The sequence below is a fragment of the Pleurodeles waltl genome, chromosome 9 (genome assembly GCF_031143425.1).
Source record: "Pleurodeles waltl isolate 20211129_DDA chromosome 9, aPleWal1.hap1.20221129, whole genome shotgun sequence".
Taxonomy (NCBI): Eukaryota; Metazoa; Chordata; class Amphibia; order Caudata; family Salamandridae; genus Pleurodeles; species Pleurodeles waltl.
The window spans coordinates 785,860,062-785,884,654 of NC_090448.1; the positions used below are offsets into that span (position 1 = coordinate 785,860,062).

A 24,593-nucleotide genomic window follows, 5' to 3' on the forward strand; every position below is an offset into this window, starting at 1 on the left:
CAGGTGTTAAAAATTACAGAAAAAATGGCACAGAGTGAAAACTTGTAAATTTCACTGTGCCATTTTTTCTGGCCTCCTTGCATGGGAACTTTATAGCTGATGCAGGCATAATGTGACTCAAGGGGGTGCAAAGTTGCACATTGCATGCATTGCTCCACTTTTGTAAATATGTTGCAGGGAATGGCCACCTTAACGCTGCCTTAGTGTCATAAAAATAACACTAAGGCGGCGCTAGGAACTTGTAAATCTGCCCCTTAGTTCCTTTTAAATCAGCGTAATTTTTAGGTTGAGCCTAGACAGCGCATGCGCTGTCTCTGCAAGACATGCTGTGTTCAGTATATGAGCTTAAGCCGCGCCCACTCTTACCACTTGTTCTTTGTTGTGTTTGTCTTAAATGCTTCACTTTTATTAGTGCATTGTGCTAAATGTTCCTCCTTTGCGTGCTAAGTTCCCACCCAGGGAGCATTCACTAAGAGAACATTTGTGTTGGCTATCACACTACGTCATGCTTCTTCCAGCGTGTGATGGCCCCGCCTCCCTCCTCCCATCTGGTTTCAGTTTTCCCTTTAATCTGAGCAGCGATTCTTTCTGCTCGTGGCTCAGAGCCATGGTTCATCTTTGAGGGTATGTTTTTTTTTTTTACTTTTGAGCCTTGTTTTCATTTTGTGTCTCCTTGGCACTCATTGCGGACATGAAGATTTGAATCGGCTTGCTTATGTCAACTGTTTTACTTTTCTTTTTTCCCCTTTTCGATGTTTGTGTTTTAACTGCAATGTCAGAGACGTTTCTCTTGCCAGAATTTTTTCATCTGTGGTATACGTGCTTATGCTGTTTAATTTTAGAGGCATTTTTAGGGTATGAGCTTGTTGTGGACTCATCCGTCTTGTTAGCGTATGAGCTCGACGTGCACTCGCCCCTCTTGCCGGTTTAGATGGGGCTCTACTTTCAGTAGCCATGCATAACATTGTCTCCTTACTTGTTGCCCCCTGTGTTCCTCTATCGGTGGTCTAATTCCTCTATTCGGGGGCCTGCTCTTACCTAGTGCTTAATTTGTAAAAAAAAAAAAAAAAAAAAAGGTGCTTGTGCTGGAAGCTCGCCTCTTAAACAAGTGGCTGCTGCAATTAAAAGTGTGAGCACATAATGCTGAGGCAGCATAATCCTGAAGCCACCTCGGGCGTCTTCAATCCATTTACAGCCAGTCATTACCCCATTCAGCTTACTCTTGCAGCTTCCTGCTTTTCCTCTTTTTGACGCTTTTTTGTTTTTCTCTTCCTCTGTCTTTCCCACATGTCTTTTGCTTGCATGAAATGCTTGAGACAGAAAACTAAGCGCCGGCCCTTAGAAATAAGTGCTGGTGCTCCTCACTGGAAAAAACAAGCACAAATTAAGCACCGCTCTTACTGAAATGTTAGTCGCTCCCCTCCTTATCTCTGTTTTCCAGTCTTTCTCCCTTGCTTCTATCTTTCGATCTAGCCTATTTATATTCTCTTCCTTCTCCCATCCCTACCTAGATCTGTTCTAGTCCAATACAATTTTCTCGCTCTTTTGGTTCAAACTTATCCCCCCTCATTCTTTCTCCTCCTTATTTGCTTCTTGTTCACGATCACCCAAGCAATACCTGTTCTCCTTGGCGGAGGCAAATAACGCTTTCCATACTGATCCCTACAACTGGTGCATGCCTCCGCAATGTAAATAAAATGGAATGACTGTGCTACATTTAATCCATCATACCAAAGCATGAGTGCTGGAGCTTAAGGAAATTATTTAAAGCGCGCTTACCAAAAGGCAAGTAACTATATGGTTGGCAATTACACAACGCTGTATATTAACCCGAAAGGATTGCACAATATATCTGTAATTATAAAAGATGCCTTTCCCATTTCACTTTTTCAGCCTTAATTTCCGATTTCTGTTCATACGTTCACAAAAGGCAAGTTTGTGCATTCATCTTCTGAAGGATTTGTGATTTCTGATGTCAGTAGCCACCAGTGACCATCAAAACAAGGCAGGAAAATAAATTATGAGATAGGGTTGACCAATTCATGTGGCAAGAAAACGTCAGTTCTGAATTTACAATGCCAATAGCTCTAACTAAAAAAAAAGCGAGACCTAATCCATTGTAAATGCTTGTTTATTGTAAAAAGCGCTTAGTTTCACCACCTTCCAAGACAGAGGTTCCAATCACAGAGAAATCCCTGTGGCAAAATGGAAAGCGCCATGTGTACCCTTCAGAGATGTGCAAAACCCCTCAATAGCGGCAATCGGACGGCTTTAGGGAAAATGTTTCAAATTCTGGAAGGTCACGTTAATACGGAAGCGCAGTCCTATTTAAGTACCCGGAAGAAGAGAATGCAGACACCGGAAGTAGAACGTGAAAGGGTTTCAGCTGAGACGGAGTTGATTTGTGGGAGATTGTACAGAGAAGTGTCAAGCATCGGTTAAATTATTTGAAAGCTGAAAACAGAGTAGTTATGTGTGCCAACACATACACTTTGAAGGTCATGACCCAGTGCTCTGTGATGACTTCATCTGAGCCTTCTAGACTGAATGAGGCAAGGGCGTCACGTTATACACACTTACATGCAAGTGCTCACTCTGCTAATGGTTCTCTGTCTGCCACGAGTCTCTCACAGAGAATACCACAGACAAATGATGATTTACGCACAGACAGTGACAGGCGAGGAAGGGAGGAAGCCAGGCCTAAGAAGTAGAGCCGCATTCGGGGAGCTCACAAGGAAAGCCTGGACCACCAAAAGCGCTATGGTAACGTACTAACTGCAGACTAGGCACTCTGGAAATGCTAAATAACATTCCCTACTGGCGAGTGTGGCGCACAATCTTCTAAAGCATCACCAATGTTCACTGCTTTCGGCTCCTGAATGTCCCGTCTTTATCATTTACCTCATTCTGTCCATCTCTCAATCTCCTCATATTCACCCCATTTCTCTATCTCTTCTGTGTTGTCCCCTGTCCCTCTTCACCCGTCTCTGCTCTCGCTTGCTTCCTCTGCATTGGATATCTCACTCGGTACTTCAGCCAGGCGATTGTCGCTTCTCGCCCGGGCCAACCCCCGTACGTACCTTCCTTTCAGTTCAAATCTCCCCTCACACGCCACGGCCCAATCTGCATAACTCACAAAGCCTAGAACTGGAGGCAGCCGGCGACAGCCAGTGTAGCACACGCCTGCTTGCCAAGCATGGCGCGAGCTCCTGGGAGTTGGCAGGAGGTGGCTGCGGGGACCAGTGTCTGTGGCCCAGGCAACTCCTTGCACAGTGCTGGTGGATGGTGGGGGCAGATGCGGAGGGCAGTGATGGAGGAAGGAATAAGTTAACAGCTATTATGGAGCGAGAGCCCAGGAGGCCTTGCTGTTTGTCTGTCAGCCTAGGGAAATTCCTTCTGCGCAACGCCCCAGAGTCTGCCGCACCTGAGCCACGTGAGTGCCTGAGTGGTGAGCAACATATCCTCACCTCCGCCGCCCTGATCCCTCCTCTCATAACCGAAGCTGCTAACAGCGGGCCGAGCCCAATAGTTCACATCTCTCCAGCGCCTAGCAGCCCTCTCCATAAAGCACTAGTGCCAGTGACTGCATGTTAGGTGACCGCGGTACACCTGCCCAGAGCATGTGGCACCTGTGCCAGGAAACGACCTGATGATTAACTACTTCACACCTGCTCGGTGAGCTTCATTTCTCTTCAAAGAGCACCTGAACCAGGTATCAGTCGGACATGTGACCAATGCACACCCCTCTCCAGCCTCTAACTGTTCTCACTATAAAGCAGGAGCCTAGCCTGACGAGAGAGACGCACCCACCTTCCCATAGCATACCAGCCTGGCATGAGGACACCACACACACCTCTCCGCTTCATGCATCCCACGTCTATGCAACACCTGAGCGAGGTAGACGCCTGACAGGAGAGCACTGTGCCCAACTTCCCAGAGCATGCATACCCATGATGTGGAACACGTGAGCCAAGTAACGGCCTGACGGCAGGGCACTGTGCCCAACTTCCCACAGCATGCATACCCATGATGTGGAACACGTGAGCCGAGTAACGGCCCGGCGGCAGGGCACTGTGCCCAACTTCCCAGACCATGCATACCCATGATGTGGAACACGTGAGCCAAGTAACAGCCCGACGGCAGGGCACTGTACTCACCTCAGCTATGCAACACTTGAGCCAGGCACCAGTCTGGTTGGAGAACACTGTGCCCACCTCTACGGCTCACGCTTGCCCTATCCATACAACCCCTGAGCCAGGTAACAGCCCAGCACAAGGGCACCGTACCCACCTGACCATTGCATACCTGCTCTCTCTATACGACACCTGAGCCAGGTAAAAGCCGACCGGAAGGCACTGTACCATCCCCCCGTTGCATATCTGCCCTATATGTACAACACCTGAGCCGGTTAACATCCGGGCTAGAGGGCATTGTGCCCCCCTCCCTATTGCATACTTGCCCTCCCCAAACAACACATGAGCAAGTAACAGCCAGCACCAGGCCACTTTACCCACATGCCCACTGCATGTCTATTCTATCCCTACAATGCCTGAGCTTGATTAAAGATCATTGTACCCACCTCTACAGCACACGCCAGTACTACCGATGCAGCACCTGAGTCAAGTAACAACCTGAGAAGAGCACTCTGCCGCCTTTCCCGTTGCATACGTGGCCTGACTATGCAACACTTGAGCCAGGTAACAGCCTGATGGGGAGCGTTGACTGAACCCATCTGCGCATAGCACAGTGCTCTGTTTATGCAACATCTGAGCCAGGTAACAGCCCGATGGGAGGGCGCTGACTGATCCCGCCTGCTCATAGCTCCATACTCTTGTTATGCAACACTTGAGCTAGGTAACAGCATGATGGGAGAACGTTGATTGAACCCACCTGTGCTTAACACAAAGCTGTGGTTATGCAACATCCGAGCCAGGTAAAAGCCTTTTGGGAGGGCTCTGACTGTACCCACCTGCGCATAGCACAGTATTCCAGCTATGCAACGCCCGAGCCAGGTAACAGCCTGACGGGAGGGTGCTGACTGTATCCACCTACGCAGAGCACAATGCTCTAGTTATGCAACATCTGAGCTGGGAGCAGCCTGATGGGAGGGCGCTGACTGTACCCACCTGTACACAGCACAGTACTCTGGCTATGCAACGCCTGAGCCAGATAACAGCCTGATGGAGGGTGCTGACTCTACTCACCTGTACACAGCACAGTACTCTGGCTATGCAACGCCTGAGCTAGATAACAGCCTGATGGAGGGTGCTGACTCTACTCACCTGCGCACAGCACAGTACCCTGGCTATGCAACACCTGAGCCAGGTAACAGCCTGATGAGAGGGTGATGTACCCACCTGCGCTCGTTACTCTGGCTATGCAGCGCCTGAGCCAAGTAACAGCCTGATGGGCGAGGTTGCTGACAGTACCCACCTGTGCACAGCACAGTACTCTGGCTATGCAATGCACGAGCAAGGTAACAGCCTGATGGGAGGGTGATGTACCCACCTGCGCACATTACTCTGGCTGTGCAACACCGGAGCCAGGTAACAGCCTGATGGGGGCGGGGTTTTCACAGTACCCACCTGCGCACAGCACTGTGCTCTAGTTGTGCAAAGCCTGAACCAGGTAATAGCCTGACAGGAGTGCACTGTACCCAACTCCTCCCTTGCGTGCATGCCCATTCGATGCCACACCCCAGCCGTGTAGTAGCTTGGGAGAAGACTACAACGTCACAATTTAAATAAGCAGGGAAATGTTGCAATCGACAAGTAAGCATTTTCTTCCATCACTTTTCGACTTTCACGACTACGTAACCGTTTTAAGATTGAAAATAAGAGGTTATTTTTTTACAGACTCGAGTGGGTAAATGCTCCCCAATAGCACAACAGTAGTGGGGAGATGGGAAAATGAAGGAGTTGAAGCATTTTAAATAATGCAGATTGAAATGGGTACGTTTCTCTGGGGGTCGTTCGAGGTTTTCTTGTGCATTCTGCACAGAGCCCTGCTGAATGTACTGGATTAGGCGGTAACACATGGGGTAAATGATGGCTTTTGTAGGCACCGATGTTTGCAAGGCGCTTTCATTAGCCCATACATGGGAGGTTACTGTTTCGAGGAATGCTCTTATAAGGACCACGTTCGCTGCAGTTGCTATGCTAGCTGATCTTGAAGCCAAGGCGCTTTCGAGAAATAACGAGAGATATTGCAATCTGCTTTGAGAGGGACCCGGGATTATCAAAGGATGGCGAACGGGCTCGACAGATAAGACCTAGGGTCTAATATTGACAAGGTTATCTGTTCTGTTGGAAATAGCTCACGTTTCCCTGCTGAATTATGGGTATGTGTCACTTTAAGCCACGGACAATGTCTCAGAACCAGTAAAACAATCCCTTATTAATATAGCACGCGCCACATCCTAAATTCTCTCCTGGCGCTCAAATAATATTCATTAATATTTACCCAACCAAACGGTACTTAATTTATCGACGTCAGAGAAATGCCAGGAATGGAACCTGTGACGTGCCAGCGGCATGCAGATCTCTTCAGCAGGTGCATTAACGCACTGAGCTCCTTTTCTGGCATTGGAACCTGTAACCTACAAGAATCACACACATCTTTACCGCAGCCGCGTTCATCTACGGAGCAATCTCATTTGAACGGAACCCTGACACGCAGGTTGCACTCAGATCTCTGCAAATGTCATCCTAGGCCATTGGGGAGTCATTTTAGATTAGCATCTGTGCCCCTAAGGGTCGACAGAGAGCTCTGCAGTGCAAATCGTAGCTCCCTGAGCATCCTCACTGGGACCGTTACCCCGACGTGTGAGTTACACACAGGGTAATGCAAAAGTGTATTTACCTCTCAGCTAATTTACTGGCAATGGAACTTGTAATATAGGGGTTAGCTTAAAGATCTCTGAAACAGGTCAATTTAACCTATCTGCTGTCTTACTGGCATTGTGTTTTGTGGTCTGTAGTGTGGCTTAAAGACATCGGCCACAGGCGCATTTACCCACTTGGCTATCTAACTGGGAGGAATCTGTAACCAGTGGGTCAGCTTAAAGATCTCTGCACCAGGTGCATTTACACACTCAACTATCTTACTGGGATGAACAAGTAACTTCAGAGTTGGGTAGTCTAAATATCTTTGCAACAAGGGTATTTTCCCACTCAGCTATCTTACTGGGATGAACCTGTGACTTGTTGGTTAGCTAAATTAAATACCTTTGCAACAGGTGCACTCACCCACTCAACTATCTTACTGAGAACCTGTTAGCTAGATTAAATATCTTTGCAACGTGTATTTACCCACTCAGCTATCTTACTAGGATGAACCTGTAACTTGTGAGTTAGCTAGATTAAATATCCTTGCAACGTGTATTTACCCACTCAGCTATTTTACTAGGATGAACCTGTAACTTGTGAGTTAGCTAGATTAAATATCCTTGCAACGTGTATTTACCCACTCAGCTATCTTACTAGGATGAACCTTTAACTTGTGAGTTAGCTAGATTAAATATCTCTGCAACAGGTGTATTCACCCACTCAGCTATCGGACTGGTACTGTAACATGTGGCCCGTGAGGAAGCTCATCATGTGAATTAAACCCAGTAGCTATAATACGTTGACCGAGCCCAGTTCGATGCACATTACACTGAAAGCCGTGCGACAGGCACTTAAAAAAAACAGAAAAATGTTACTAGAGTGGAATCTGCCAGATGCAGGTTATTTACGGAACTGGCGTATTAACTCACAAATCTCGTTTGTTGCGACGGGGGCCCGCGCCCTGTATTTTATTCGCATAGCTCTGCAACTGGTGCATTCACCATCCTGAGGAATGTAACTAGTGTCCTGTCAATAACAGCCAAATCGCTTAAGCAGGTGTATCATCCTCTTAGCTATTTCACTAAGGTGGACGCCTGTGCCACTGTGGGTTACACACAAATACAAAGTGCATTAAACCTCTTAGATTAGTTACCTTTTAGATTACTCCAGACCCTTTACATTTGCGCATAACACATTGATCTCCTCTGCTGGTACATTAACCCTTCAGGTATCGTCACGCTGAGACACTTGGCCTTTAGGTTATTTACGCCGTGTAAACTGACCTACCTTAATTGGATCGGAACCCAGGATTTACGAACCTCAAAATAAACAAGTATAGCAAACGAGTGCACTGGCCAGTTGAGCTACATTAATGAGATTGGAACATATGTCCCGCAATGTACACGGAGATCTCAGCACGCGGCGCATTGTCCTGCTGGGTAATCTTAGCAGATACGGAACCCTTCCCACAGATCTGTGCAGCAGGCGCACGTTACACCGAGCTATTTATCTGACTCAAGAAGACCAGTGTGCAGCCCCTGGCAACGCTTCTGTCGACCGACCCCACCGGAGCAAACGCAGTGAAAAAATCGGACTCGGTCCTGCATGGCCACTCCACCCCTAGAATAAGCCAGAGGCCCGTAGGGCGCACAGGAAGCCCGGGGCCACCACCATAGCACCCCCGGGTTTGTCGAGGGGCCAGCGAGCGAGGGCCCAGCGAGCGACTACCCGCATAACACGCCAGAGGACCCGGGGATGCGCTGCGACCCGGACCAGCAGCCCCCCCATAACACCAGGGCCGCACGGGGTGCACTGCGAGCTCGTGCTCAGCGTAGTATCGATAGTGCAGCGGGTGGAGTGGCACCGGGGCCCGAGGCCTCAGAAAGTCAATGTATCTCAATTATGGCTGTTTTCTTTTTTTTGTAATTGGGCCGTTGACACAGAGAGTGCACTGCGGCCACAGGGTCAGCAGCCACCCCTTAACCTACCATGACCTCTCGAGTGCACGGGGACCTCAGGGCCAACAGCCACCAGCCATTGTCTCCCAGGGTGCGCTGGGACGCCGGGCAGGCGCCTACTCGCGTCACTCGCCGTAGCGTGTGATAGCGCACTGGGAGCCCAGCGCAAGCACGACTAGCTACACACAGTAATGGCTCTCAGGGTGCACTGAGACCCTTGGACCAGCGGACACCGGCTACTAGAAACACATTGCCCAGTTATTATTCAAAAACAATTTGAAAGGTCACCTGGGATCTATTCGTCTAGCAAATGGACGCGCTTTTATCTGGGAAATGGGATTTATGTCCAGGGAACAACGATGCGTCGCTGTAGAGCAGCATGGATTTACATCAAAAGATCCCATTTCGCACATACTCTTTTCCTTCTCTCCCGAGAGATGTCCGGTTTATTCGGATTATTCCCGCGCATGATCTAGTTCATAATTTAACCCCAGGCCATATATAAGGGGATACGATCCATACCTGCCCGACGCCCTCCTACGGTCGGTCCAAACACGTGTTTGTGCTTGTGTTTGCACGTGTGGTTGTGTTTGTGCCTTTGTGTGCGAGAGCGCGCATATGACACCCATCGTTTCACAGACCTAGGGCGGAAGAGCGCGCAACGGAAAGCCAGTCCCCTAAAAAAGACGTAATATAGTCCATATTCCGACTGTCTGCGAGGACTTGTGTATGGTAGGTGGCGCATAAACAAACACTATTAAATGAGTATTAAAAAAGGCGTAAATGCCGCGAGTCACACTGCTCATAGCGTCGAGCCCCCCAGTGCACCGCTATAGCTAACACAAAACTCTGGGCACCGAGCCCATTCTGTGCTGCTGTGAAGAGGAGCGCCACATCGCTGGTCACGGCACATACATTTCACATTTCGTTTGTTGATAGAGCGCCTGCTTGCCATCTCGCAGTCACACCAGGGCGCATCGAAGAACGCGTAAAACAAAGAAATATATCGACATTGAAATAATGTATTGGAAGGCCAACAAAGCCATTTGGTACATCGTACCCCGGAGAGCAGGACGGCACGTCCACCCCTTGCCTTGCATGGGCGCACCTTGGATGAACCGTGCTGTGTTCAAAGTGCCTGCGAGCGCTCAGAAGTCATGCAGCTCACGCGTCGAGCTGTACCAAGTGGCGGACATATTCCATAGTCTGTTATCTAGCACGCAAAGTTCAGCAGCGCGATCTTGCAGAGAACAGAGAGGCTGGCGGGTGGAAGCACAAGAATCCTGCATCTTACACCTGTGTCCCCGCCCCCCTCCCGGCAACGCGCTCCAGCGCTGACAACCATCCACCGCCAAGTCTCCAGACAACGCTCGCCCACAGCCAACTGCCGCGTGGATGGAAAGAATACACAGGGGTGAGTGAAAAGCACCCGGGAACACAGAGCTGCACATGAAGCAAGCGGACCTCACCCATCCTCCAAACAATTACCCCACCGCCGCCATCACCTCGACTGCTTCCGCCGCCCCGCGCTACTACAGCTGCCATATGATTCTTGCACATATGTACCAGGTGCACAGGTTGAGAGGTGCGCTCTCTCTCATGCGCCCCGAGGACTAGGGGGCGTGCTACAGCGATACCCTTCCGCCATTAGCACTGACGCCCACACCGTGCAGCTTCTATGCTACGGTGCCCCCATAGTGCGGGGGGCAAGGTGGTGGTGGTTTGGGGGCGCATACTTTCCCGCCCTCCTCCTCCACAGATCCAGAAGGCCCCTGAACCCCCCCCCCCCATCGCTAAGTGTCCAAATGCACCATTGGGTTGGCAGCCCGTGCCTCCACCCTCGCCAGGTTTAGGGTATTTTGCAAAGCCCCCATAAACACAACAATAACCTGCTGGATAATGGACCACAGTGTAGCAGGCGAACATGCCTTTCGGGCAGATTCATCACTCGAGATCCGGAGGGTACCGCCAGGGTAAACCACCACCACCTCGCCCACAAATCATCACCACAGTAACCCTCAACTGCACCATGGCCATTCCAAGGCGCCCCATAAACTAGGTACCCTCATGGAGGGGCTATAGCATCTTCCGCCCAACTAATGACTCACCCACCCCACGGAACTGCACTCCACCCCTGTCTCACTCCGTTTCCAGATAATGGCTCCCTCCTGGAGCAGGTGCACAGGACGGATGGGCTGTCACTCCTCGTCCCCTCAACCACAATCCAGACTGACACAGCCGTTCCAGACCTCCGGCATCACCTCTGCCGCATCCGCACTCCCGTCCCAGAGCCTAAAACAATCTCTAGGCACGCCATCGTCTATCAACAAAAAACCTCTACAAATCACACAATAAACGAGGAGCTGGCTATGCCCTCCTCGGGATTTGTCCTTGTTGTGGTGAGAGGGCTGAACACAGCTGCATCTCACATCTCTGCGTGACACCTATCTCCCTTTTCCCACATCCCCATGATCAGCGTGGTAAGGGTACAATACCTGGGTACGAGGACGGTCAGGTGCCCTTTTTCCCTCCTGCGTTGTGCTGAAGGCCGAAGGGTAGGATGCTGGAGCAGTCACAGGGCCCGCAGCGACTGCTGATGTTGCTCCATCTCCTGCATCCCGTCACACTGAGGCTCAGCATCAGCACCAGAGCTTGGCCACTCCCCCGGCGGCCTCCGAGTGGCTGAGCACTAAACGGGGCGGGCCCAGCTCTCTCAGGCTAGGACACAGACTGGCCATGGGCTCAGCGTCTCCCCCCCATTGGACCAGTTCCAATGACAGGTCCATGGACCGAGTACCCCCAGCGCTCTGCTACATAGAAGGATGGATGGTGTCTGTGAGATATTACTTCCCTGGAAACTAACTTACTAACATGGAGTCTGGTTGGCAGAGGGGGCACCAGCCCTGTGAGACCCTTGGTTGCAGGGATGTCTGTATCGGTTTACTACCTGAAAGGCGAAGCGGGTCTGGGATCTGGTGCGTCCCTCCCAAGGCCTTTTGAGCCTATCTAACTTTGGTGTGTGTGGTGGTTGTGTGTGTGAGTGCGTGTGTGGAGGGGGGGGGGGCAGCTATCAGGGTCACTAATTATGGGCAGGGCAGGCGGTACTTACAGGGTGATTTCTGAAAGGGTGAATCGCGGAGGCTGATTCAGGATGTAATGGTATTCGGTGGGGGCTTTGGATTTGCTTCGGGGAAGCCGTCAATGCCAGAACGATAGAGCTAATGAGTATGTGGGGCCTGCCGGACTGCAGACGATGCTAGGCTGGGGTTGCCCGGACGGTATCTTTAAGGGTACAGGCAGCTGAGATCGCGTTGTGCGGAGTCTCTTGAAGTGCAAGCAGTGTTGGTCGGGACTCGGGAAGGATGTGGAGCTTGTAGGGGACTGCTAGAGTGGTAGTGGTTCTGGAAAAGTGTGTTTGTAAATAGCGCTTAATATTCAGACTGGCCGTTTCCAAGCACCGAAATAACAAGCTTTAATTTATGCTAAATTAATGAGAACTGTGGGGAATGGTACTCCAGCCAAAGCTGTGATGGAAGGGTAGGGCCTGCTAGGGTGCAAGTAGCGCTGTAATGGAAGGATAGGCGGGGAGCGGTTTAGGGGCTGAAATGACGTGCCTAATGGCGCGGGGGAGCGTCGACCGGGATGGGTGATGAAGGAATGGAGAGCGTGAGGAGGGGGAGTGGGAGTTGAAGGGCAGAGGTGCTAGTGCAACAAGTGACGGGGTAATTAATGCAGCGTTGCACATGCGGGGAACGATTGGGTAAGGGTGGTTACTGATTTTCAGTTCTGCTCTAGCAGGGGTAGGGACAGGTGAAGGCAGGCGGCTCTCTGCATGTAGTGCTGGGACTGGGAGTGGAGTGAGGGAAACGTGAGGCCGGATGCCGGTGGTGGATATTGTTGGATGGGGGAGCTCTGGGAAAGGGTGCGTATGAGAGCCTGAGTAGTGGTGGAATGGAGGAGCTGATTAGACAAAGGTAGTGCTGGGTTAACAGGTCAGGGATGTGTGTGAGAAGTGGGTGTGGTAAAGGGGGTGGGGTGTTAAGGCCATAGCTGCTGACTTTGGAATAGGGAAACCAGATTCAAGTCCTGGTGTTGGCTCAACATTGTGTGATTCTGGGCAAATCACTTAGGGCTGGATGTATCAAAGGATTTTGCTTTCGCAAATGGTGCGAATCGCAAAATTCCACCGTTTGCAAATACAAAATCGCCTTTCATGATTTATGAAAGGAATTCACAGTGCAATTTTAAGGAATCGCTAAAATAGCGGTTCCTTAAAATTGCGACTCCGATTAGGGAATCGCAATTTGCGATTCCCTTTATTAGGGAACCTATTTGCGATTACCTATTCACATGTATCGTGCATTTCCTAAACGTGAATTTGGCATTTAGGAAATGCAGTTACAGCAAACTCAAGTTTGGTGGTAAGCATGCGCAATTTTTAAACATGCATTACAAATGTATTTTTAAAAATGGCCTGTAGCTCACACATGCCCCTTGGGCATGTGTACGCTTTACATGTCCACAAATATTTTTTTGGGGTGCATCAAAGGGGGCTTTAGGCCCCCAGCACCCTGGACTTTCCAGTACCTAATTTGCGAATTCCTAACAGGAATTAGCAAATTAGGTAATGCAAAACCATTCGCACCTATGTGCCTACAGGCCCATAGGGATGAATGGAGTCCCATTCACAAATTGCGATTCGCTAATAGCAATTGCGTATCTTAAGAAATCGCTATTACTGACTACAAATTTTCATACATCCCATTTTGTATTTCTTAAATAGCGATTTATTAAAATTCACTATTTAAGAAATGAAAAATGGAGCTTTAAAAAATGAATTTGACCTTGTGTCAAGTAAATAGTGTTCATGTAAAGCCCATCAATGCCCTAGGGCCGAGTTCATGCCATATACAAGCTGGGAAAGTTGTAATGGTGAATAGATTTGCTGCCCACTCGCACGGCCTCTGGTCACTACTGAGCCTTCTGGCACACCATTTTCGTGATGCTGACGAGTCCAAGCAGCAGCAGCTATTTCTCAAGCAGATTTTCTACTGAAGAAGCAGCTAAATCTACACGGAAATGCGTTTTTATACTCCAATGGACCGTTCAGGTTGTTTTTTTAGTGCTAAAAACATTTTTTCTTTTCTTTTCTTTTTTTTCAACAGGAAGTGCCCGAGAGACTCCAACTTTCTCTTTCTGTACAGTAGCCTCCTCCCAGTGCTTTATCCAAATCCTTGTCACTTTTCACTCAGATTTGGAGGTGGAAGGATCACTCTCTGTCTGCAATTCCTGCTGCATATATGCCTTTGGAATTTAAAGACTTTGGCCCATATTCATGGGCTTTTGTGGCGCAGGGCAGCACAGTAAGTCACCTTGGTGTGCTGCCGTGCGTCACAGGGAAAGGGCAGGAATGTACCATATTTATCCAATATTGCCCATTTTTGTCCTTCCCCCGTGCTGGTACCCTTCTAGCCGCCTAGCACCAATGCAGGCAACCTTGCACTATGGTGCATTGGTGCCTGCGTTGCATGCAGGATTGTATTTGTACAGAAAGGGACACCTTCCTTCCCCCAAAACAATCCTAAGAGGCTGTTTCTTCTTTCTATGTGTGCTGCAGAATGCAGTTACACAGAGAAATAGAAAAAAAATATTTCTCCTCGTTATGCATCTTCTGTGGAGGCATATCTTTTTGGCGCATTTCCAGGTTTAGAAGTTCTTGTACATCTGGGAATGCATCAAAATCCATGAATGTTGCATGGGAACACACACACACAACACCCATGGAACGCCTCCCTGCTGCAGAGTAATGTAATCCAGTGATTTGTGCTGCATTACATTACTCAAGATCTCTGAAGCCCTCTGTTTTTGTGATGTCACAAGTAAGTTGAAAATCTTTTGTATAGGGGTGTTTGTTTGTTAGAGGCCATACATCAGTATTTATTTGTACTTTTATTTGATTTTTATGTCATGCGTAAGCGTACAACGTCTTGTATACTTTTAAGTATAATTTTTCTGTGGGCTTCCAGCTATTTTATTTGTTAGTTTTAGTGTCATTTAAAAAATCCTTGCTTGCTAGTGGTCAGTCATGCTGCCTTGTCCCTCCTTCTGTGTGGGAGCAGGGACCAACTACTGTCTAATTATGCTTTGTCCTGTTTATCTGGTCTGTAGGGGACTTTTATTTACGTTGTTTCGTCCTCCTGCCAGGGAAGCTTTCCTTTTCATTTGCAGAGCATTCTTCCACTGAGCTTAGCTGTAAACAAGGCTATAAATCAGGCTGTTATCTTGGTCACATTTGGTCTTTGTGGGCTCTCTGTACCCTCTCTCAACTGCCTGGCTTCTGCCCTTCCTTTGCTTGGATTTTCTTTACCAAGTGTGCCTGTTTGTGTGCTGAGAGCAAGGGCGGAGGATCAATTGCTTATAGCATAGGCACACAGCTCTACCAGAGCCCCGCAATCCTTAGAGACTGTGCCCACTTTTGATCCATACTGGGATCCCACTCGCAGCTCCATCAGTGCACCTCAGTTCACACACTCTAAACCCTCAGCAGTGCCAGTAACCCCACACACGCTGTCTGCCATAGTACCCCAGTTCTTGCATTCAGTAGACTCTGCTGCTCCAGTTCTGGGACCTTGGGTGCAGCTCCATCAGTGCACGGCAGTTCACACCCTCCAAGCCCCTCAGCCGTGCCAGGAACCCGACACATGCTGCCTGCCAGACCACCTCAGTTCTTGCAGTTAGTACACTCTGCTACTCCAGTACTGGCACCTTGGGCGCAGCTCCTTCAGTGCACCTCAGTTCACACACTCCAAGCCCCTCAGCCTGCCAGTGCCAGGAACCTCAAACACTATGCCTGCCATATCACTTCTGTTCTTACAGTCAGTACACTCTGCTGCTCCAGCACTGGGACCTCGGGTGCAGCTTCAGTCAGTACACCTCAGTTCACACACTCCAAGTCCCTCAGCCGTGCCAGTGCCAGGAACCTCACACACACTGCCTGCCAGAGCACCTCCGTTCTTACAGTCAGTACACTCTGCTGCTCCAGCACTGGGACCTCGGGTGCAGCTTCAGTCAGTACACCTCAGTTCACACACTCCAAGCCCCTCAGCCGTGCCAGTGCCAGGAACCTCACACACTCTGCCTGCCAGAGCACCTCAGTTCTTACAGTCAGTACACTTTGCTGTTCCAGTACTAGGACCTTGGACGCAGCTTCATCAGTGGACCTCAGTTCTACCCTGGCGAGGTCACTTACTTTCCTATATTGGGATCCCGCTCACATACAGTTCTATTACATCAGCTCAGTTCTAATATTCAGTCCCACTGCCAAACCAATACTGGACCCAAAAGAGCAAAACACAGCTCAGTCAGTGCACCTCAAGTCTAAAATCCAATGCCACTGTTGATGGGAACCCCCACAGCTCCGCCAGGATCCATTAATTCTAACTTTCAATGCACATTTCTTCTCAATACTAAGGGTCACACACACACGCGCCCTTCGGGACTCCTTGCTTCTGTGGTTCAGAGGCAATGCCACTCGCATACTGGGCCCGACTCATAGCTTCAACAGGGCACCTCCAGGCTAACACTCAGCAACACTGGCACGCCAATGATAGGTTCCACACATAGCTCCATTAACATACCTCACTTCTGACCTTGTGTGCCTGTTACTATTCCAGTGCTGCAGCCCACATACAACTCTGTCAGTGCACCTCAACTCTAACCTGCAGCGCCCCATTATTCCAATACCAGGAATTACACAGCGCTCCGTATCTCATTTCTCACCTGCTGCCTTTCTGTTATTCCAGCACTGGGTTGGGACACAGCTCTGTCTGTACCCCGAATCCTGATATGAAGTGCCCCAATATTGCTTTATTGCAACTCTGCAAATACACCCCCTGCTGTTCCACACTCTGACTTCTGTTTGAGGACATGGGGGAGCCAATTAAATGTATTCTAAGCTGCCATCTTTATTTGGGAGCATCTGTTTCACCTATCTCTTTCTCTTCTTTCCTTTACTCTGTTTACTTTCAATGTTTTCTTTCGTCCCGCTTTTCTCTTCCCAGCTCTTAAAATCCACACATTAACAGTTTCCCTCTTTCTTTCAACTGTTTATATCTACTCCTCTACCTCTTTTTTATTTCCCTCTTGCTACCTCCTCTTTCAAACTCGCAAATACTTGGATATTTCTTTCCTTATTCCGTTCCTCTCTTTTTCCTCATCAGGCATTCATTCTTTCACTATTGCAAACTCTTCGAGTGATCTGGACTGGGACTGCACCCCGAATGAGTCCGCGACCCACCATGAGAGACAAATGAAAAGGAAAGTTTCTGAAAGCCTTACAATTATGGAAGGGATTAAGGAGGATGAGCCAGTCACTGTCATGGAAACTGGCTCAGAGGACACCAATATTATCCCTCCTATTTAACCTGCTATGAGGGATATGGCACTGGTATCACCACCAGCATCAGCCTTCATATTTATAAGGTCCCCGCTGAGACCTGCAACCATCACTACTTCAGTCGAAGTGTGCACTACAGAGAGGCCATCCTCAATACACCCGCCTACCTCCAGTTCTTCGTGCATTGGCAGTGGCACCAGTGGCTCACTAAAAAATTCTTCTCCCAGTTTGGGACTTCTTTACGAGAGCAGGAGGATAACATTGCATTATGCTCCATTTGCCACACAAGTGTCAGTCGAGGTCAGCCTGGTTCACACTATGGTACTGGAAGCCAAACGGCCCATATGAAAAAAACATCACACAACCCGATGGGAGAAGCACCTTTGAAAATTGCTGCAAGTGGTGGTGGGAGAGGAACCAGCTCCAATCATGATGGGAGGTGAAGGCGATGAGCAAGAAGAGGGTCATAGCTTTATGCAAAGCACCCTGTCCCTATCAGTGTGCCAGTATCACTCACCTCTGCAACCTCAATATGTCACAAGAGTCAGATGGACATACCACAGCATACAGTGACTGCCCCAAGACACACATTGTGACTACTGGCTCCTAGAAGTCACCTGCATCAGTGACACCAGAAAATAAAAAATCTAGGCTACTATTATGGGCATGTTAAACCAGGAGAGGCCCTACGAATGTAGCACCCAACAACACTTTTGTACAAAAGGAAGCTGGCTAAAATATTTGCACTGGACCTCCTCCCTTTTTGTTCTGTGGAAGGAGTGGGACTTTTAGAATTTGTGGTGGTCATCTGCCAGAAATGGAAGGTTCCCATTCAGACCTATTTTGCCAGACTTGCTGTTCTAGCACTCCATCACAATGTGCTACAGTTGGTTGAACAAGCTTTGCAGCAGAGTGCTCTTCACACTATTCACCTGATGACAGACATGTGAACCAGTTGTCAAGCAACTGATTACATGTGGATCACTGCACACTGGATCTCGTTTGCAGGGGTTATGCATCAGCTATCTACAGGTCTAAGAGCTGAAGAAACTTTTAAGGTCATTCAGCAGCATGCAACAGTAGCAATGTTCGCCATGGAGAAATCCCATACAGCTGAAAACATCTTGAAGTCTTAGACATCAAGGTGTTTGAATGGCTGTGATCCAAAGGTCTGACAAGTGGATTTGTTGCCACAGACAATGACAGTAATATAGTTAAGGCCATGGCAGATGGTGGCTATTTTTGGGTCCTGTGTTTGGTGCATTGCATCTACATGGTTATGCAGGACTTTCTAAAAAAAAGGAGATATAGTCCCTCATTACAACCCTGGCAGTCGGTGATAAAGCGGCGGTAATACCGCCAACAGGCCGGCGGTAATAAATATGAAATAATGACCACGGCGGAAACTGCTCAGACAGACAGCCACTTTAACACACCGACTGCCAGGGCGAAACCAACAGGCACCACGGCGGTAACCGCCAACAGACAGGCGGAAGACAATGTACTGCCCACGGTCATCTGACACACCTATCCGCCATCTTTTCCGGGGTGGTACCAACAACATCAAAAGCCTGGCGGAAACAGAGCACAGAAGGGAAACGACTCACCTCCGGAGACTCAGGGAAGAACCATGCCACCATGGAGCCCGAGTTGCATGTCTTCCCCATGCTCTTCTACCTTCTGCTCCATTACGAACACCAACACCGGCGAAGATGACCACAGTGAGAACTGCCGCCTAGCACACAGGAGGGAGGGGGGAGGAAAAAGAGAGTGACACACACACACGCAACACCCCCACCCCCAAAACCACACACACAACCAGATGCAGTAACATAACATATACACCCCGTACCCCTCAGGAATAATGCAAGGACAACTACTATAGTGTAAAAAGTCTGTAATAAGATAAATATAGGTGAAATTTGTGCATCCAAATCAAAAAGTATATACATATTTACAATGCAAGGGACACTGCCCAGTCCTCAGTGTACGTGGGCCAAAGGGCCACATCCCAAAGTCCAAGGCCCAACTTCACTCCTGCAACAACATGGAGAGAACACTGCAGGGGTATCAGGTCGAAAATAGACAGGCACCTCAGGGGGATGGGGAATGGGGGGGGCCCTCAGCCGGAAGATGGTACAACGTCCTTGGACCTGGAGGGGGCACCATGCTCATCAATCTGTCCTGGGGAGTGCAAGGCCACAGTCTCTCAAGTGGGTGATTTGCCCACTACTTGGTCCTGGGGAGTGCAAGGCCACAGTCTCTCAAGTGGGTGATTTACCCACTGCTGGGTCCTGGGGAGTGCAAGGCCACAGTCCCTCAAGTGGTTGAATTGCCCACTGCTTGGCCTTGGGGAATGCAAGGCCACAGTCTCTCAAGTCAGTGACTACTTCCACTGGTTCTGGAGAGGGCACTGTGCCCAGTGAGCTTCGTCCTGGGAAGGATAGGGTGAGTGGATGGCTTCTTCCACTGGTTCTGGAGGGGGCATTGTTCCCAGTGAGCTTCATCCTGGGAAGGATGGGATGAGTGAATGGCTTCTTCCACTGGTTATGGAGGGGGCATTGTTCCCAGTGAGCTTCATCCTGGGAAAGATGGGGTGAGTGGGTGGCTTCTTCCACTGGTTCTGGAGGGGGCATTGTGCCCAGTGAGTTTCATCCTGGGAAGGATGGGTTGAGTGGATGGCTTCTCCACTGGTTCTGGAGGTGGCAACATGCCCAATGATGCAGATCTTGGGGAGTGCTAGGTCACAGTCTCTCACCTGGTGTTAGACCCACAGGATTTGCTGGGGCCAGGCCGCACAACAGCCCATGGACGCAGGACTACACACTGTCTGCCGGCGGTGATGGCTGCTCAGTGGTGGCAGTAGCGGTGCTGGTGGCAGTGCTGGCAGTGGTGGGGAGAGGCTCCAGCCCATCCCAGGCAGCCTTAAACGGCTGCCCACTGGGGCTGCTGCTGCTGGCGGCGGTGCTGCTGGCGGTACTGGCAGTGGTGGGAAGAGGCTCCAGCCCATCCCCTGCAGCCTCGGATGGCTGAACCACCATGGTTGGTGGTGGGGGCTCAAACTGAGTCCCAGCACCAGGCCTCTTGTCCTTTTTGCCTGCTGGTGCAGGCCCCTTGCCCTTCATGCCAGCAGCTGGGGATTGCTCCTTGCCCTTCCTTTTACCAGCTGGGGATGCCCCCTTGCCCTTCCCTGCAGCAGCTGGGGGTGCCTCCTTGCCCTTCCTTTTTGCAGCTGGGGGTGCCTCCTTGCCCTTCCTTGCAGCACTTGGTGCAGGCACCCTATCAATATGGCTGCCTGGTGCCCGGGATCCTCTCCCACCCGGTGTAGCTGTGGACACTACTGTGCCCCTGGACTGGGTGGCTGAGGTGCCTGGCTGGGTTTTGACCACCCTGGCCTGACGTGAGGGACGGGGTGGGGGAGGGCTAGGGAAGAGGTCAAAGGTGGAGAAGAAAAGCTTCTTAGGGTTGTAGGAGGTGCCTGTCTGCTGTGTGTGGGTGCAGGTGCATGGGCTGGATGCTGTTGTGAGGTGGATGGCTGTTGGGTGTCTGAGTGCTTGCGTTTGTGTACTTTGGGAGGAGGGGGCACAGACACACTGGGAGAGGACACAGGGGAAGTGTGCATGGAAGTGGGGATGGTGACTGCCAGTGAAGGGCATGTGCTCATAGGTGTGCTGGTGATGGGGGTAGTGGATGAGGATGTAGTGCATGCAGGTGTGAGTGGAGAAACAACTGGGAGGGAGGTGGACGAGGAGGAGGGGGCCACAGTGGAGGCAGTGGTTGGTATGTCTGCATCTGGATGGTGTTTGTGAGTGCCTGTGGGATGATGTATGGTGCTTGTATTTGCCTGTGCCACTCTTGTGTGTTGTCCTGGGTGCATGCTCATCTGCCTGTGTTTTTGGGATAGGTTGGGGTTGAGGGGGAATGGGACTGGGTAGAGGAAGTTAGAGGGGAGAGTGTAGGAGGCTGGACTGGCTTGTAGTGAGTACCAAGGGGTACTTGCACCTTGCACAGGCCCAGTTATCCCTTATTAGTGTATAGGGTGTCTAGCAGCTTAGGCTGATAGATAATGGTAGCTTAGCAGAGCAGCTTAGGCTGAACTAGGAGACGTGTGAAGCTACTACAGTACCACTTAGTGTCATATGCACAATATCATAAGAAAACACAATACACAGTTATACTAAAAATAAAGGTACTTTATTTTTATGACAATATGCCAAAGTATCTTAGAGTGTACCCTCAGTGAGAGGATAGGAAATATACACAAGATATATATACACACTAGCAAAAATATGCAGTATGGTCTTAGAAAACAGTGCAAACAATGTATAGTTACAATAGGATGCAATGGGGAAACATAGGGATAGGGGCAACACAAACCATATACTCCAAAAGTGGAATGCGAACCACGAATGGACCCCAAACCTATGTGACCTTGTAGAGGGTCGCTGGGACTATTAGAAAATAGTGAGAGTTAGAAAAATAACCCTCCCCAAGACCCTGAAAAGTGAGTGCAAAGTGCACTAAAGTTCCCCTAAGGACAAAGAAGTCGTGTTAGAGGAATAATGCAGGAAAGACACAAACCAGCAATGCAAAAACTGTGGATTTCCAATCTAGGGTACCTGTGGAACAAGGGGACCAAGTCCAAAAGTCACAAGCAAGTCGGAGATGGGCAGATGCCCAGGAAATGCCAGCTGCGGGTGCAAAGAAGCTTCTACTGGACAGAAGAAGCTGAGGTTTCTGCAGGAACGAAAAGGGCTAGAGACTTCCCCTTTGGTGGACGGATCCCTCTCGCCTTGGAGAGTCGTGCAGAAGTGTTTTCTTGCCGAAAGGACGCCAACAAGCCTTGCTAGTCACAAATCGTGCATTTGGCGTTTTTGGACGCTGCCGGGGCCCAGGAGGGACCAGGAGGTCGCAAATTGGACCTGAAGAGAGAGGGGACGTCGAGCAAGACAAAGAGCCCTTACTGAAGCAGGTAGCTCCCGGAGAAGTGCCAGAAACAGGCACTACGAGGATGCGTGAAATGGTGCTCGCCGAAGTTGCACAAAGGAGTCCCACGTCGCCGGAGACCAACTTAGAAAGTCGTGCAATGCAGGTTAGAGTGCCGTGGACCCAGGCTTGGCTGTGCACAAAGGATTTTCGCCGGAAGTGCACAGGGGCCGGAGTAGCTGCAAAGTCGCGGTTCCCAGCAATGCAGCCCAGCGAGGTGAGGCAAGGACTTACCTCCACCAAACTTGGGCTGAAGAGTCACTGGACTGTGGGGGCCACTTGGACAGAGTCGCTGGATTCGAGGGACCTCGCTCGTCGTGCTGAGAGGAGACCCAAGGGACCGGTAATGCAGCTTTTTGGTGCCTGCGGTTGCAGGGGGAAGATTCCGTCGACCCACGGGAGATTTCTTCGGAGCTTCTGGTGCAGAGAGGAGGCAGACTACCCCCACAGCATGCACAAGCAGGAAAACAGTCGAGAAGGCAGCAGGATCAGCGTTACAGAGTTGCAGTAGTCGTCTTTGCTACTATGTTGCAGGTTTGCAGGCTTCCAGCGCGGTCAGCAGTCGATTCCTTATCAGAAGGTGAAGAGAGAGATGCAGAGGAACTCGGATGAGCTCTTGCATTCGTTATCTAAAGTTTCCCCAGAGACAGAGACCCTAAATAGCCAGAAAAGAGGGTTTGGCTACCTAGGAGAGAGGATAGGCTACTAACACCTGAAGGAGCCTATCAGCAGGAGTCTCTGACATCACCTGGTGGCACTGGCCACTCAGAGCAGTCCAGTGTGCCAGCAGCACCTCTGTTTCCAAGATGGCAGAGGTCTGGAGCACACTGGAGGAGCTCTGGACACCTCCCAGGGGAGGTGCAGGTCAGGGGAGTGGTCACTCCCCTTTCCTTTGTCCAGTTTCGCGCCAGAGCAGGGGCTAAGGGGTCCCTGAACCGGTGTAGACTGGCTTATGCAGAATTGGGCACAGCTGTGCCCAAGAAAGCATTTCCAGAGGCTGGGGGAGGCTACTCCTCCCCTGCCTTCACACCATTATCCAAAGGGAGAGGGTGTCACACCCTCTCTCAGAGGAAGTTCTTTGTTCTGCCATCCTGGGCCAGGCCTGGCTGGACCCCAGGAGGGCAGATGCCTGTCTGAGGGGTTGGCAGCAGCAGCAGCTGCAGTGAAACCCCAGGAAGGGCAGTTTGGCAGTACCAGGGTCTGTGCTACAGACCACTGGGATCATGGGATTGTGCCAACTATGCCAGGATGGCATAGAGGGGGCAATTCCATGATCATAGACATGTTACATGGCCATATTCGGAGTTACCATTGTGAAGCTACATATAGGTAGTGACCTATATGTAGTGCACGCGTGTAATGGTGTCCCCGCACTCACAAAGTTCAGGGAATTGGCTCTGAACAATGTGGGGGCACCTTGGCTAGTGCCAGGGTGCCCTCACACTAAGTAACTTTGCACCTAACCTTTACCAGGTAAAGGTTAGACATATAGGTGACTTATAAGTTACTTAAGTGCAGTGTAAAATGGCTGTGAAATAACGTGGACGTTATTTCAATCAGGCTGCAGTGGCAGGCCTGTGTAAGAATTGTCAGAGCTCCCTATGGGTGGCAAAAGAAATGCTGCAGCCCATAGGGATCTCCTGGAACCCCAATACCCTGGGTACCTCAGTACCATATACTAGGGAATTATAAGGGTGTTCCAGTAAGCCAATGTAAATTGGTAAAAATGGTCACTAGCCTGTTAGTGACAATTTGGAAAGAAATGAGAGAGCATAACCACTGAGGTTCTGATTAGCAGAGCCTCAGTGAGACAGTTAGTCACTACACAGGTAACACATTCAGGCACACTTATGAGCACTGGGGCCCTGGGTTACCAGGGTCCCAGTGACACATATAACTAAAACAACATATCTACAGTGAAAAATGGGGGTAACATGCCAGGCAAGATGGTACTTTCCTACACAACCCCCCCCCAAACGAAGGACAATAAGACTAGCCATGACCTGATGAGTCTTCATTGTCTAAGTGGAAATATCTGGAGAGTCCATCTGCATTGGAGTGGCTACTCCCAGGTCTATGTTCCACTGTATAGTCCATTCCCTGTAGGGATATGGACCACCTCAACAATTTAGGATTTTCACCTTTCATTTGTTTTAGCCAAAGTAGAGGTTTGTGGTCTGTCTGAACAATGAAGTGAGTGCCAAACAGGTATGGCCTCAACTTCTTCAGAGCCCAGACCACAGCAAAGGCCTCCCTCTCAATGGCAGACCAACGCTTTTCTCTAGGGGTTAACCTTCTACTAATAAAAGCAACAGGTTGATCCTGGCCCTCAGAATTAAGTTGTGATAGGACTGCCCCTACTCCTAATTCAGATGCATCAGTCTGGACATAGAATTTTTTAGAGTAACAAGGGCTTTTCAGGACAGG

The 24,593-nt window shown here is 49.9% G+C and overlaps 1 protein-coding gene across 11 annotated transcripts in view; it reads right to left on the reverse strand.

Moving 5' to 3' along the window:
- The window catches only part of NRXN2 (neurexin 2), a 1,698,261-nt gene extending 1,686,848 nt beyond the window's left edge, over positions 1 to 11,413 (reverse strand). For all 11 annotated transcript variants that reach the window (XM_069207993.1, XM_069207988.1, XM_069207998.1 and 8 more), the window contains exon 1: positions 11,281 to 11,413. The gene's annotated coding sequence lies outside the window, so the exon portion shown is untranslated. The remainder of the gene's footprint in view (positions 1 to 11,280) is intronic.
- Between the last annotated feature and the right edge of the window lie 13,180 nt (positions 11,414 to 24,593).